We start from the raw sequence: 17892 nt of genomic DNA, 5'->3' as shown, positions 1-17892 counted from the left end.
GTTTTGCTATAATGGCTATTATTTTTATTCGAGGGGCTTCTGATAAAACTGCTACAGTTACGCTGGTGTTAGTAGTAGACATGTTGCTCCAGCGCAGACTGATAACTTCATATCCATTTTGAATCTGCTTGCCCAGATTGAGAATTTTGAGCTGAGCCACATACTTCTTATAGCCCAAGGAAGAACGGTGCGTATCCATGGTTTGCCATTTTCAACAGAGTTATTTTGTAAAAGGGTCGTATGTTTAATAGCCAATTAGGGTCTGGGTCCTAAAACATGCGGTTGATGTATTAGGGTCTTAGACCGGCTTTGACCGGTTAAAAAATTGTTAGTTGACTTTTTAATTTTTCCAGATAACCTTGACCATTGGTTTACTAGCGTTGATTGTTTAAATGTTGACAAAGTTAATATCTTTCGCATACTTTCCATTTCTTCTTCGAGCGTACATCTCTCCATTTAAATATCCTAAAAACAAAATTGAAGTGGTTCGTCTTCTGGTACTTAACCGAATCTGGAGACTTGATCTGTCTTCGATTAAACCAATGTTGTGATTTTATAACTGAGGGTTTGATGTTGAAGGATGGTAAATTCAATTAAAATTGTTTGTCTGGATGGTAAATTCAATTAAAATTGTTTGTCTGCTTATCCAGTTAAGACCCAAATCAGTTACTCTTTGACGAGAAAACGAAAACCACGTCAAACCCATGTAGGTATTTCACTAATTTTTTGTTTTGAATGGCCAATTAGGTGTTTTTTTTTCTTTTTTTGTCATTGAATTTGATGTTTCATTAAGGATGAACAATTTGCATACCTTCTTGATCCTCGTGATGGTATTCCTGGTTTCCCACTCCCTCTACATCATCTACAATATTGCATCATCAGATTTCATCTACAACTTCTAAATCATCTGTTGGATAAATACTTGGTTAAGATAACAAGTTCCTTATTGAATCATGATTTAATTTATGTGGTTGAAGAAAGTTGGAACCATTGAGAGTTATTGATTATGTCCATTAGAACAGATTAAAGAGTTTGATTCCTTTGAGAATTATGGTGGCGGGTTTATCAATTTGCAGTCTTCTTCTTAAGGGTTTGGAAAAAAAAAATGTCTGAAAATGTATTTAAACTGTTCGACGAAATGTCATTCAAATATTTTGTTGTGTAGCTTTGAAATTTAACTGGGTTAAAATATAATGCCATTCAAATATTTTTTAAGGGCATTTAGGTAATAAATTAAAAGATCAAAGTCGGTCTAAGATCCTAACATATCAACTGCATGTTTTAGTACCCAGATCCTAATTAACTATTAAACATACGATCCTTCTACGAAATAACTCTTTTCAAAACTTCCAGGATTGCAACCGCATGTAGAGCATTTTGGTAGTTTATTTGTTCCTTCATTGGGATTGTTTCTTTTGCATTCCATTGTTGCTCCGTCAATACATTATACTGGCTTCTACAGAGTTGTTTCTTTTGCTATTTGACGAAATTGTTAATGGTTTCATTTCTTTGTTTATCGTTGTTCAAAAATCACATTCTTCAATGCTTCCACAGTTCCACTTGCGCCGATTCAAGTGTTAGCCCATGTCACTTATCAATAGCTAAACAGTGTCGCTTTTATTGTGGTTCTCTATGCAAATTTCTCGATACTAAAAATTTATGTATATATTCTATCTTGTTACCTATCATGAACATCTGAGCCCATCTATATATATATATATATATAGGGTATCATTACTCTTTTGTAGATTGTTTTGTTCTTTTAAATTAAAGAGCTTTTGGTTTTAACTTTTAACCAGTATTCTTTGTGTTAAACCGAAGAAAATGCGTATAGTAATAAAAGGTTGATACGCACCTAGTCTATCTTTTCATTGCCAGCCCGAAAAACACAAAAGGACGGTCAGGGAACCATCTTTCTCCATCACGATCCACCAAAATTACCCGCACGTAGCCCAATTTAACTTAACTTAAGGTGATGTCACACCTTTACTTTTTTTCTCTCCATTAATAAAAATAAATAAATAAAAACTTAAAATTTAAATATCTTTTGAACCATATGTCCAAAAATGATAAATTTTATATATTCGGAAAGTCCTCGACGATAGCTTTCCAACGAGTACCATTGTCGCTATGTTTCGGAGCTTTTAATTTTTGCCTTATTTTTTAGCTATAAAATAAATTATTATACGAGCTCATTCTATAAAATGAACTACTTTAATGAACTATTATACGAGTTCATTCTACAAAATCAACTACTTTAATGAACTATTATGCTAGTTAGTTCATTCCAAAAAGTGAACTTTTTGGATAAAATAACATACGAGTTCATTCTACAAAATGAACTACCATACGACTTCATTCTACAAAATGAAGTGGTATAATGAACTATTATTACGAGTTCATTATACAATATGAACACCTATCACGGGTTCATTCTACAATATGAACTACCGTTTACGAGTTCATTTTATAAAATGAACTACCATAATGAACAACTATTACGAATTCATTCTACAATATGAACTACCATTTTTAATTACTATTACAAGTTCGTTTTACAACATGAATTATCAATCCTATAATATGAACAACTATTATGAGTTCATTCGAAATTAAGAACATCTATCACGAGTTCATTCTTCAATATGAACTATAATAATGAACTACCATTGCGACTTCATTCTTCAAATTGAACAATTACTATGAGTTTATTCTACAAAATAAATTGCTAGTGTATACGAGTTCATTCTACGAAATGAACTGCTAGAACTATAATGAACTACCATGTTATAGAATAATGTTCATTCTCGGAATAAACTACTATTATACCGAAAAGAAATTAAAAGCTCTGAAACATAGCGACAATGGTACTCGTTGGAAAGCTATCTTCGAGGGCTTTCTTAATATATAAAATTTATTAATTTTTGACATATATTTTGAGAGATATTTAATTTTTAAACTTTTAAATATTAAGATTAGAAGGAGAAAGAAATCAGTAGAGAAAATAAACAAGAAAGAGAAACCATTCACGTGAGGGAAAAAATAAGAGAGGAAAAGAGTACTTTAGATATTTTAATAACTATAGACCAAATGGAAAATGTGATTTCTGAAATGACCACATAGACATGGGACCACCTAAAAAAGGACCAAATAGACATGGGACCATCTAAAAAAAGACCAAACCATATATTTCCCAGTGAAAAATTTGCTGCCCACAAAACACTAACCTTAACCGAAAAGCTAGCTGCCCACAAAACACTAACCCTATCCGAAAAATTGGCTGCCCACCAAAAGGTTTAGCCGGCGATACACCTAGTCCCATATATGTAACTAGGGTTTATTTCCAAATTTTATGCGATGAATAAATTGCTCCCCAGCTTTTTCTCTTCTTCTATACTCGGGTCTGCTCTTAATCTTTGATAATGGCATCAAGACTAAGGGATCTTGCTTCGTATTCATCTACTAAATTTAGCTGGACCATTCAGAACTTTTCAAAGTTGGATGCTCATGAAGGACATGAATCTGATGTTTTTTCTGCTGGTTCTATTAATTGGTATGTTCATACATGTACTGCTAATTTTACTTTGCTTATCATAGAATTAATCTTCTGGTTTGCTTAATTCTTTTATGTTTTCACTAATAGGGCTGTCAAGATTTATCCCAAGGGGTTTCAGGAAGTTTATGAAGACCTGACACTGGAACTTATACCCATCCGGTTGACCAAACCGGTGGAAGCCAGATTCAGTTTCGCTGTTACTAGTCGAACTGATCCCAGGAACACAAAAAAACTTGGTACTGTATTATTTATCTTGCTGGTATTATATCTTCTTTTTTTTTTATCTCTTTTTTGTTACATTACATGTTTTACCTTATAAATCTTTTTGGGTTTTGCAGAAGGAACAAAATTCCTTTTACCTGTAAACTGTACTAATTGCTGGGGATGGAGTGGTTGGACAAAATTCATGCCTCTTAGTGATCTCCATGACCCTGATAAAGGATATATCGTGAACGATACTTGTATTATTGAGGTTGAGGTTACTTGTAGGATGAGACCGGAAGGAAATTTAAATGAGGGTAATGCAAGGGAGGGGAAAAAGAAAGATGATGTAGATGAGTGTGCTGCAAGCGACAAGGACAGGAAAAAAGATGACGCGAGTGGTCAAAGCTCAAACCAGGTTACAAAGAAAGAGATCACTAGTACAAAATCTATCGAGTATCCAGGTGCTGGACAACCCTTTGAGGAAGGACAACATTACAACAAGGTTGGTTTTTGTGAGGACAACCAAGAATATGAAGATGTTGGAGGCTTCAGTATTCTGAAGACACAAGCGCCTCTATATGAGCAGATATGGTTGAAATATGGACATATTCCTTCTACCAAGGTTATGCCAATAGCATCGTATCCGATCCTTGTTATGGTGGTCAAAGAGTTGATGAGTTCTATCACAGATATGCGTGTGTGCCATTATGTAGATTTATCATCCGAAATGATTGACAGGTGGGAAGGTATGATATCAATGGCTGAGAAATTTGAGTTTAACATTGGATGGCTGCGGGACCGATTTGAACACGTGATAAAAGGGATGTGCGGGATGCAGAAGGTTAAAACTGAACTGCTGCAGCATGGTCAGCATTTACGTGCAACAAAATCAAAGATGTGGGTACTCAGGAATGTGATGACAAAGGTGGAGGCTCAGCTGATTGCCGAGAAGGATGACGTGCGAGCGAAAATATCTGGGCTGCTCTCCAAATCAGATATGGAAACCTATCTTGAAATAGGTGAAGATACTCTCCTTGCTGGATTACTAAGTCAAGTCTATTAACTAGACATTAGATCAGTTTTAATTAGTATTTTCAGTATCGTTAGTCAAGCTATAGTAGCAGTATTAGTTTCTTTTGTTTTTTCGTATTCTTTTTAAGTTCACAGTTAATTTGCAATGAAATTAATGCTTTTAGAAAACACCTTATGTTAGAATTTTCTGTTAAATTGCACAAAGTAGCCTGTTAACCTTAATCTTCTTCTTGCTTTTTTCTCGAATTGCAAAAGTGTGAAAGCTTATTTAGCAAGTGTCAGACAAGAAACAAAAAAAATTCAGACAAGTTCCAGAAGAGAGAGAATAAATGTGGATCAGTTTCAGGTTTTCCATTGACCACATTGTCTAATGCAAATTTGAGGTTAATGTAGTACTGAATGGGGTATGGTATATCTTTTAACATGTCCATATACCCAACTCGGTCAGTTTACGTAGAGGACATTTATATACCTTGCTCTAATAATTTTTTCATGATAACCAGATTTTAACATCAAAGGTTTTGAACTTTGAACAGCGACCAAACCATGAATTTATGTGTGGGGGGGGCTAAAACAAAATTTTTCATAAATTCTCAGTTTATTATAAATATGTTGAAGGTGAGTTTAAGATGACATTACGGCAAAAGACAACAACGTTGTTATGCAGAGTTATTTTCTTTCCTATTTATTTTTTTTGTTATAAATGTTATATAGGCGGAGATTGAAGTAAAAGCAAATTCTTTCTTGAAGTAAAAGCAAATCCTTTGTTATAAATGTTATATAAATGTTATATAGGCGGACAACAAACAAGCTATAATATGATGCATCCAAGTTATATAGGCGGAGAACGCAAATTCTTATACATTAACAAAAATATATGGATATCATAAATATCTTTCTTTTTTTCCCGTAAATATGGTTTTCATCCAAAGCAGCTTAGTGAGATTGAAGTAAAAGCAACGATGATAGAGCACGTATAGATTAATGTGTCAAGAGACTCAAGGTTCATCAAAAATAATAATATTGCATAGATTAAAAACAGTCTCCAAAGGAGATATTTATGGTGTTTACATAAGAATAGGAAAACACTTTTATAAACCGTGTTGTCAGGAGGAGAAGAAAAATGAAAGTCACGTTTAGAAAACTAGACTACTGTTACCACTACTTACACTATACACAATTGACTATTTAAGTGAATCATTAAATATGCTATTCGATACGGCCTTTGTAAGAATATCTTCCAGTTGTTGTGTTGTACAAATATATGGTACTTCAATTGTGTTTTCTTCAAGTTTTTCATAGATGAAATTCCCATCGATTTCAACATGCTTCGTTCGATCATGTTGCACTGGATTTTCTGCAATTTTGATTGCTGACTGGTTATCACAAAATAACTTCATAGGTTTTTTAACAGGGAAACCGAGTTCTCCCATAAGCCTTTTCAACCATAACAATTCACAAATGCCTTTCACCATCCCTGTATTCTTATTCAGCACTGGATAAGGAAACAACCTGTTGTTTCTTAGACTTCCAAGTTACTAAGTTACCCCCGACGAAGGTAACATACCCAGATGTCGATCTTCTCCTATCACCTTTACATCTCCATTCCGAGTCAGTGTAACCCGATATATCGAGATTTCCATGGTTTGAGAACATCAAACCTCTTCCTGGTGCGGACTTCAAATATCTCAGTATCTTTATGACTGCATTCATGTGTTGTTGACCCGGATTATGCATAAATCTGCTTACAACACTCACTGCATAGGCAATATCAGGCCTTGTATGTGAAAGATAAATCAATCGGCCAACTAACCTTTGGTATTTTCCCTTGTTAGTTGGTATTTGATCAGAACACTCTTCAAGACCATGATTTTGTTCCATGGGAGACCCAACTGGATCACAACCAAGCATTCCGGTTTCCTTCAACAAATCAATCACATACTTTCGCTGAGACAAGAAAATACCCTTCTCAGATCTTGAAACTTCAATTCCCAAGAAATATTTAAGTCTACCCAGGTCCTTCATATCAAATTCAGAGTGCAGACAACTCTTCAGATTCCTCATCTCTTCCGGATCATTTCCTGTTACCACCATATCATCTACATAGATAATACGCGCGGTTATCTTGTTATCTACCCGTTTTATGAACAAAGTATGATCAACATTACTCTGTGTATACCCAAATTTCTTCATTTCCAGACAAAATCGACAAAACCAAGCTCTGGGACACTGCTTCAAACCATATTTGCATCGGTCGGAGCATAATAACCTGGAGGTAGTGGACATGTAGATTTCTTTTTGCAAATGTCCATGTAAAAAGGCATTTTGTACATCTTTGTAGAGGCAGCCTAAATTTGCTGCCAAAGACAACAATACTCGAATAGTATTGATTTTTGCAACAAGAGCAAACGTCTCTTGATAATCAATACCATAAGTCTGGGTAAATCCTTTCGCCACAAGTCTTGCTTTGTAACTATAGATGGAGCTATCTGGATTATGTCTGGTTGCATATACCCACCTGCAACTAACTAGTTTCTTTCCTTCTGGTAGTGAAACTATATCCCATGTACCAATTTTCTTATGTGCTGACATCTCCTCTTCTATAGGGCCAGCCCATTTCGGGTCAGATAATGCTTCTTGTACGTTTTTGGGAATAGTAACATCCTCCATCTGAGTGACAAATGCGTTGCCAGCTTCTGAAAATCTATGAGCAGACATGCAATCCGCAATGGGATATGTTACCTTCTTTATCGATTCAAGTGAAAAACGATCTGGTGGCACCCCACGGTTACTCCTTTGTGGAAATTGATACCTATCAGTCTCAGTTAATTGACAATTATTGTTAGTATTAATCAAATCCTCAACGTTTACCTCAGGAGCGTTAGCGGGAGGATGATTTGGTGTAGGTAATGCTGAAAAAAAGAAGGGGTCTTCCACGATAAGAGTTTCGACCTCTTGAACTGTTTCCGGAGGTTGCATAGTAGTTATGCCCAATTCAGTAGAATCTTGAGGGTTACTTGAACTTGCTTCTGTGACAGAAAGATGTATCTCACTATTAGTTGGAAATAAAGATGAATCTTTAGGGTTACTTGAAACTTGAGGGTTACTTGAACTTGCTTCTGTGATAGAAAGAATTTCGACCTCTTGAATTGTTTCCGGAGGTTTCATAGTAGTTATGCCAATCCAGTTGAATCTTGAGGGTTACTTGAACTTGCTTCTGTAGCAGAAAGATGTATCTCACTATTAGTTGAAGATAAATCCGTGCAATTCAACTCTTCAATATTGCTCTCTCCCTGAAGAGAAGAACCTGTATCATATGTTGAGTAAAATTTCTCGTGTTCTGAGAAGGTAACATCCATGCTAACATATATAATATTTGCGAGTAGAAGGATGATAACACCTGTAACCCTTTTGGTACGGATGATACCCAACAAATGCACACTTTAGAGCACATGGGTTCAGCTTGCTTCACAAATATTTTTGTATGTGAACATATACAACACATCCAAATACTCGTGGAGGAAGTTTAAGCTGGGAAGAAATTGCCACAAATGAAGACAATTTATCAAACGGTGTTTGAAATTTCAAAACACCAGTGGGTACACGATTAAGGAGATACACTGCATTTGTGATGGCTTCTTCCCAAAAATGTGGCCTCATGTGTGCGCCAATCAAACAAACTCTCGTAATCTTAAGTAATTGCCTGTTCTTCCTCTTTGGAATACCATTTTTTGTGGAGTAGAAGGAAAAGTAGTCTCATGAATTAAACCATGTTCCTGGAAGTAACCTTGTAAAACTTCATTGACATATTCTCCACCATTATCAGAACGAAGGATTTTTATAGCGATGGAAAATTGTGTTTGAATCATTACATAAAAAGACTTGAAAATATCAGCTAGATCACTTTTATTTTTCATCAAGTAAAGCCAAGTCATACGGGTGCAGTCATCGACAAAAAGAACAAACCAACGAAATCCTGAAGTACTAGTAATTCGGCAAGGTCCCCAAACATCAGAATGAACCAAAGAAAATGGAACTAATCTTCTGTTAAGACTATCAGGATATGTAGTACGATGGCTCTTCGCTAAGATACAAGTTTCGTAGTTAAACTCAGCGGGTTTGCAGGTTGGAAATAAATGTTGTAAATAACCAAAAGAAACGTGACCCAACCGGTGATGCCGTAATAATATTTGATCTTCATATGCACTGGAAGACCCTTTGGATAACAAAGATCGTCCTTCACACACATCATCTACGTAATACAACCCCCCTTTCTTAGTACCACACCCAATTATCTTCCCGTCACTGAGATCTTGGAGAAAACAGAAAGTCGAATAGATCAATACTACACAATTTAATTGTGCAGTCACTTGTGATACTGATAAAAGGTTATTATAAAGAGAAGGAATCAACAGAGTATGTTCTAAAGTCAAGGAAGAATTCAAATCCACTCTCCCAGCTGCAGTAACCAGACATGGAACGCCATTGGCATTATAAAACGTTTAGCATTCAGGTGCACATACATCTTTCAAAACAGATGCTTCAAATGTCATGTGATTAGTGGCACCGGTGTCAAGTACACAACCATGATCTTTTTCAGAATTTGTAGTAAGTAAAGCTATATCAAATTCATTTGATTTCTGAAAAATGTTCGGATTAACCAAAGAATGAGATTCAACAATGGAAAAATCGGCATCGGTTTTTGTCGTAACCATTGAAGAACATGTATCTGCCCCTCTTTGATCGATCTTTATTTGTATTTTATAGGCGTCCCACCAATCAGGATACCCAATTTTCTTGAAACATTTATCCATGAAATGTGAATTGTTTCCACAATAAACACAATGTCTATCGACAGTCATTATCACGATCAAAGAAAAAACTAATAATATAATGTACATTTGTATGTTGCAAGCAGCTTGCCAAAAGTTTTCAAATGGTTTGCAAAGGAAAAAAAATTGTTTCGTTAAAAATTTGCCGATACAGGAAAGAGGGCAATCAAAAGAGTTACTAAAAGAACTCAAATCACAAAACATGTAACAACAAAAATGGTATTCACGTTCTTATTGAAGAACTCAATCATAAAATAGGTGGATTAAATTTCCGTAGATACCAATTTAATTAGCTAAAAAATTAATAGCTAAGATCCAAAGACAAAGTAGTAAGGATTACAATCTTAATAGTTAAGATTAATCACGGTCAATCAACAAGGTAATAAAGTAGCTTCAACAAATACCATTATTCCAAAAACAACCAGTAAGATCAACCAAAAATAAAATTAAATCAAGTAACAATCAAACAATCAACAAATGATTATTCAACGATCCAGTAGAGTAAATCAGATCCAACAAAGGGTTTGAACACAAATTTACTTACAAATCACATAAGAAGAAAAAGTACCACTTACTTGGTAGTCGGAACAAAAACTACGAGAAGAAGAACCTTAAGCAAGCGGAAGAAAAACCAAAGAAGCATTCATTGTTATTAAGAAACACTCAACTCACCATGGAGTTCTGATACCATTTCAAGAGACTCAAGGTTCATCAAAAATAATAATGTTGGATAGATTAAAAACAATCTCCAAAGGACATATTTATGGTGTTTACATGAGAATAGGAAAACACTTTTATAAACCGTGTTGTCAGGAGGAGAAGAAAAATGAAAGTCAAGTTTAGACAATTAGACTACTATTACAACTACTTACACTATACACAATTGACTATTCAACATAATGGTTGGGATTTCCGGTTAATCATTAATAATGCAAGTCAACGAAGATTTGTTTTATACCAAGAGTACACCTTTTGAAATGATTCGTTCATGTTTAATGTCTTTCACCTACACGACTACACCAAATATTTGCATCTACATATCGTGTCAAGTAAAAAGTGGAACTCAAATAACCAATGATGTAATGTAATCCATATGTGATCAGGCCTTACAGGTTCATCATCATCATTTCTACTTGATGTCCAGAATGCATGTCATGAGTTCACAATCTTGAGCTCTCCGTGACTGATGCTTGCTTCGCAAAACACTGAGCACTTCCGCCTTGGGTTCACATATTTGTTAAATAATTTACGAATATTAATAAATAATAAAATAAACAGTAATTCATGGCGTATATTGGTTGTGTGCAGCAAGAACAGATATACATATACTTGTGACTGTAAGCGAAACCTTCTATGCTGTCTCCATTATATGAAATTCAAAGAACCAGGGTTCAGCAAAGAGTTAACGTATTAAACTTTAATTAACTGCATCCATAGAGTAGAATGCACATTTGCATATTTTTATCATCGTGCATTTATATTGCTGATTTCAACAACCTAAACTAATCTATTTGGTTTTCAAATTATGTAATTAATTAGTGACTAAAGGAAATACTGGAAAATTTAGTCAAATCTAAAAGACAGTTGTATGAGAACCTATTAGAAAGAGTTATGTCAGTGCCAGTTAGTGTTGGGCAAATATATGTGGGTCGTTCTCGCCGTCAATCAGGAAATTTCAGCCAACAATGCATACATCTTAAAAGCCTTCCAAAAATATGGGTAACTGTGTATGTTAGCATCTTCTCTTTGCCTCTTTGTCAATACTGCAGACCACCAATTTTACATTGCTAGGGTTCCTCGATATGGGATTTAAGGATCACAACTGCATACATATTGGCTCCGTAAATAAATAAGTAGATCTGGAAAACATCACTTCAAGTTCCAAGCCGAACCTATTGACCAATAACTAAACTTACCCTGTGAGATTTGAGGATCACAACTGCATACATATTGAAAATTACCCTATGGAACTTGTTATCGCAAATAGTGTTTCTGTTCAAAGGTCAAAGGCAGGTCAACATATTGTAGGGTAATCTTGTCACTTCCCTTATAGAATTCAAGGATCCCAATTAGAGGTGTAAAACGGGCTGGCACATCCCGTTAAAATGCGATCCGACTGTGTTATTTGACGTCTTGTACTGTGCAGAAACCAGGACATGTGGTTCTGTACGTGCTTGAGGGTGTGCCTTGTTGTGCTGTGTCAGGAAAATAATCGTGATGTGTCATGTTGTGTTGTGCCTTACACATTTGTTTTTATATTTTTTGAAAGTTAATATTGTCTAGATATTATACATTTGTTTTTTTTATATATGTTTTTTTTAGAGAAATAACCCAACATACCGAAGATGAGATGTCAGAAAATAGCTAGAACAAACACTCTTTTTGATAAACATACACAAACTATGTTTACATTGTACTGTATTGTGTAATGTTGTATACATTTTGCGACGTGCTTCCTTAGCGTGTTGGGTCTTGCTATGCATGTGTGCTTATCCGTGTTGTATGTCATGCTGTGTCACTGTGCCGATTAATCTGGCCCGACACAGCACATGAAGCTACCATGTTATGTCGTGCTGGGCCGGACTCTAATTTTAGCGTGCTATATATGTTCGTGTTGACACGACCCAAATTACACATCTAATCATAACTGTTGGTATCCATATTAGAGATGCTCTTAGTAGGAAAAACTCTTTTCCTCTTCTCCTATTCTCTCTTTTCCTCTTTTCTTTAAGAAAACTCTTAGTCTCCATTAATTTCTTGCTCAGATTTGGTCCTTTTGGACCAGATCTGAGCAAGATTTCTTTTTCTTTTCAAGTTTTAATCAAATAAAGTAGATTTATTTTGTTTTTGATGTCATTTGACATATTTTTTCGCTATTCGGAGCGATTTTTCTTCACCATTTGGAGCGAGTTTCTCTTCACTTTGAGGGCGATTTATTCAAACCATGATCGCTGGTTCGTGACTTGCTATTCTCGATTCAAGAACATCAACAATCCAATATGGTATTGCTTAGAATCTATATTCAATCTAAGGGATTCACCGATTCAGGGCATCCGGGTTCGTTAGGATCCACAAGATTTTGGGCAAATAACTCCTTTCTTACAGGAGTATCTCTTATTGAAAAAGAAGAAAATCTGATTAAATGGTCCGAATCGGTTCCGGATTATACCATCATCCTTCCCTACTATATTTACAAAAAATGGGTATCTTTACGGCATATGACTCTTTCTCTTCGAGATGTATTTGTAAATGATATCTTCATTTGTATTAGGGGATTTATTATCTTGTACCTTGATGTCTTTATTATTCTTATAACCGATCATGTAATCACGTTTTGATTTGAATGAATTGAAATTTGTTGATTAACCAAAAAAAATAAGAAAAGAGATGCTCTTAAGTTTAATTACGAAATAACATTAAGTTGCACTATTTGCGCCTTAAAAGTATTTGGGATGTGTACGTGGACGTTCCCGGCTTTAAAGAAGCCTATGGGAGTAGGTTCTCGGTTCTCGGTTCTCACTCCTCGCTCTATCTATCGTGGGTGATAAGCAGGGGAAATGCCAAGTAATAAGGCAGGAAAGAAACCTGAACAATGTGACATTTTTGATCGCTTTTAAAATTCTGTAGATGCCTGCAAGAAAAAACTTTGTCGCAATATTGAGGATGATGTTCAAACAGGTGTTCCACGGAATGATTTTTTTTAGCTCTAATGAAAATAAAAAAACTCCTCGTATTCCCTGTTTCGTAGGGTTCAGGAGAAAAACATTTCTCACCAGGGCCGTCTTTTAGGTAGGGCGGGATGGCCAAGTGCCTTGGCCCAAAGATGAAGCGGCAAATTTTTTTTTCCTCTTAACTACTCCCCTTGTTTCAAAAAAAGTGGCTGAGTTTTGTTATTTTTTGCTATGTCAAAAAACTGAGGTTGGGTTCCTTGTATGGAAAGTCAAATAGTATAAGAAATATATACAAAAATAGGTCTGTTTTGGAACCTCGTATTCAAATCTAAGCCCGATTTTTTATTTCTTACAAATCTATGCAAATCGAACGGATTTCATCCAAATCCGTTATCGCAATCAATATTTGTCGTCAAAGTTGTAGGATGAATAGCGTGTCGACTTTTCAAAGAGTTCTGTTTTAAAAAGTAATATTTACAGGGTCATCATGGTATTCATCCTTATACCTTGCCGACTACTGTTACAATAATTAAGGTCGTCAAAACTTGAACCTTGCCGACCAAGAACTTTCATAAAACGATTTCTCTGTGTACGATTTTGCTATTAGTTGGCATGGTTGTTATATCTGTAACCATAGCGATCCTGTTTATAAGATTCTTAGTCGTTGATGTTTGAAATTCTCGACCTTGACGACTATATTTTAGTTGGCAAGTTATGAAATTAATACCTTGCCGACTAATCATGCATTTGTGACACCTCTTTTGTGGTCGACATAATTATTTTTTACTAGCCCGCCGGCTATTTGTGGTCGTTTATCTTCCAAATTTGTCGATCTTGTCGACTTTTCATACTTTCAGAACTGAAAGTAATAATTCCTTCTGCAATTTTTAATATGAAATCACCCAACAACTCTACAACCCCATATTAGTGTTTGAGCAGTACAGTTTCATTTCCGTTACAAATAACAAAAAAAAAAAATCTCAAAACTCTACTCACATAATCCATGAGTTCAATTCAAATAAAACCTAATTTCAAAATTTAAATCATCTAATTAACTAACTAAATTAATTAACCTAATCACATTTGTTAGTGTTAATTAAGCAAAGCTAGATTAGCCTCTTTTACAAATATGTGGTTTAGGGGCTTTGTGTTTTACTTCAAAATGACCTTATTTTGTCTCATTTGATATACCCCAATTGATTTGGGTACACCCCAATTTGGCGAGGCAAAAAAATGGTTCAATTTTTATTGATATCGATTTCCACAAACCAGAACTGCGGACACCCGCTGGAACCACCGCTTGGTTCCATCAACATTTTATATTTGTCTTTGATTATTTCATGAACCTGGCCCAATAAGGCCTACCTACCCAAACCCTAGAAACATGTGAAGATGGAAAGGTGTTTCTTTAACCGCCGCCACCACCACCACAGGCGCTTCTGTTACCTAATGGTCCCTCTGGTTATATTGGTTATAATACAAAAGATACTATTCCTAACCAATGAATGTGAGTATTAGGCGAAACATACATATTTACATATATTTAGTGTTAGAGCATAGCTCGGTCAACCTCGCATGCGTTGCTATCTCAAGCATGTTTGTCAATGTTAGTGATCAAAACTATGAGTCTTGATTTCTAGCCTACATAACTAAGTCTCGGACTAGGATGGGAAAAGTGTAGATGAGCTCAAGGACTTCATGGCGATTCATCATACAACGACGAAGATCTATACAAGGAACCGTGGAACTTCATCAACAAAAAGGTATGTGGAGACTTGAACTTATCTATCACTCAAAAGTCTATCTATTCTATCTCCTACTTCTTATGAGACAAAAGTCGTATGCTATATAGACTAGATCATACACACTTTCCATTTCGAGCTGAGCATTCATTGCTTATCTTTTATCTCGAAATCGTGTGTTGGTAAAGCGTTTTTCTTTGATCAAGTTTATCTTCATCTAGTGACGAAAGTCATGAAAGTTTCAATCACTTTGAGAATTGCTCTGACGTGAATCGGTCTGTGAATAACGGCTACATAGCGTCCTCTGACAATGTCTCAATGATTGAAATGAGAGTTTAGATTACATAACCATGTTTTCCTTGAACCGAAGTTTTCGAACTTTATTGATCAAGAGAAATCGGGAGGATTGTGGAATTGGCTTTCCAAGTCCGCGAACCCAGTTCGCAGACTCAGTCCGCGAAATGACGGAAGTTCTCGGGCGAGAATTTCTGCTGGATTTTCCAAAACTCGTTTGTGTGCTTAGTCCGCGAACCCAGTCCGCGAACTGGCGGAAGTTTTCCTTCCGAGAATTTCTGCTGAGTTTGGAAAACTCAACCGATTAGCTTAAGTCCGCGAACTTGTTTGTGAACTTAAGAGGTTATGATCTAAAGATGTGCTCTGAACAAGAAACATTAAATTACTAAGGAATGCTTTATGCAAGCCGTGGCTATAATGTTCATGAGCCGATTCAATCGAATCGAATCATCTTTGTTTCAATTGTGTCTTGTGTAGTTACATAAGATCTCATAGCAATTGAACAACTCTTTAACTAGTTCATTTGAGTCAATTGAACTAGTTATGGTGAAGAAGAACAAGGTTAATATGAAATGATCATATGGTTGACCTTTTGGGTTACTATGTTGAACCAACATGAACGTACACGTTTGGGCATGGTTTTCACGAACCCAGTAAACGTATACCCAAGTGTGTGTGACAAGCTAAGTTTTCGATCTAACGGTTGAGAAATATTAGCTTATCTAAATCAGGTTTTCATCTAACGGTTGAGAAATATTAGCTTATCTAAATCAGGTTTTCATCTAACAGTGAATAAGGATTGCTTTGTAACTAAGGAAAAACCCTGATTTGAAGGCTATATAAATGAGACATCTAGCATTGAGCAAACCTAATCCCCACATGTCTGCGTGCTACTAGTGCGCTCGCTAGAGTCGATCTCCATTAACCTTTTATTTTCTTCTCTAAAATCAGGTTAACGACTTAAAGACTTCATTGGGATTGTGAAGCCAGACCGATACTACTTTATCGTAGTTGTGTGATCTGATCTTGCATCTTCTATCATACAAGTACAATCGATTGATTGGCTTGAGTACGTGAGAGTTCTCCAATAGGCAAGATAAAGAAGTCACAAAAATCTTCTTCTCACTGTTTGTGATTCCTCGACAATCCGCTTGTGTAGTCAGGAAGGATTGTATAGAGGTGACTGATTAATCTAGGCTGTTCTTCGTTAATATAAGACCGGATTATCAATTGGTTCCTGTTCACCTTGATTTTATATCTTAAGACGGAACAAAACCTAGGGTCTATCCGTGGGAGACAAATTTATCCTTTGATAGACTTTTCTGTGTGAGACAGATCTGTTTATTATCAAGTCTATGATTTTGGGTTACAACAACTCTTGGTTGTGGGTGAGATCAACTAAGGGAATCAAGTGCGCAGTATCCTGCTGGGATCAGAGGCGTAGGAGTACAATTGTACCTTGTATCACTGGGAGATTTATAGGGGTTCAACTATAGTCCATTCCGAAGTTAGTTTGCAGTAGGCCAGTGTCTGTAGCGGCTTAATACAATTTGTATTCAATCTGGACTAGGTCCCGGGGTTTTTCTGCATTTGCAGTTTCCTCGTTAACAAAATTTATGGTGTCTGTGTTATTTCTTTTCCGCATTATATTTTATATAATTAAAATAATACAGGTTGTGCGTTCGTGATCATCAATTGGAAATCCAACCTTTGGTTGTTGATTGATATTGACTGATCCTTGGACATTGGTCTTTGGTACCGTCCAAGTATTCCTTGTATTTGATAAAGACTCGCTATTGTTTTTAGCTTTAGTAAAAATCAAACCAAGATAGAGATATTAACTCCTTGAGATACTTTTATCTAGATTGAGTCTGCCTGTCTAGTTGATTCTCTAGCAAAGTATTTCGGAGTTAGTCCATACAGATTGCTAATCGAAATACTGGGTGGTGTTGTTAGACCCCCGCTTTTTCATTTAGAACATTCAAGAAATAATACGGAGTATATATATATATTATTATTCTTTATTATTCCTTAATCATTAAGATATTGAAGATTATATATATGTTTCTAGGGTTTTCATTCAAGGGTTATAAAGTAGCAGAAGCTTGATTGATTTGAGTCCATGGCAACTCATGAAATAGTAGAGGTTTCTTCATCAACAAGGTTCATATGGAAGATTGAAAACTTTTCATAGTTGAATACGCATGTGGGAGGAAGTTTTGACGATTTTTTCTCTGTTGGCCCTTTTAAATGGTATGCATATATTTTAATTACTTTCTTCTTGATTATTGCTTTGTTGTACTTTATATTTAGAACATAAATATTCTGCATTTGATTAATCCTCAATATTTTCTATGCATGATAGGAGAGAAAGTATTTGTGTAAAGGTGAACGGGAGAGTTGATGATCACTTATCAGTATTCCTTGTTGAAGGTGACTTGACCAACTCGACGGTCGTCGACTTCAGTTTTGACCTTATGAGTCAAACTGATTCCAATAGCAGCATTAAATTTGCTAGCGGATATGCTTGTAGCTATGGTCCCATTTCATTCATGCGTCTT

The sequence above is a fragment of the Papaver somniferum genome, chromosome 9, assembly GCF_003573695.1.
Source record: "Papaver somniferum cultivar HN1 chromosome 9, ASM357369v1, whole genome shotgun sequence".
NCBI lineage: Eukaryota > Viridiplantae > Streptophyta > Magnoliopsida > Ranunculales > Papaveraceae > Papaver > Papaver somniferum.
The sequence above is the reverse complement of the archived record's forward strand: the minus strand, read 5'-3'. Positions refer to the sequence as shown.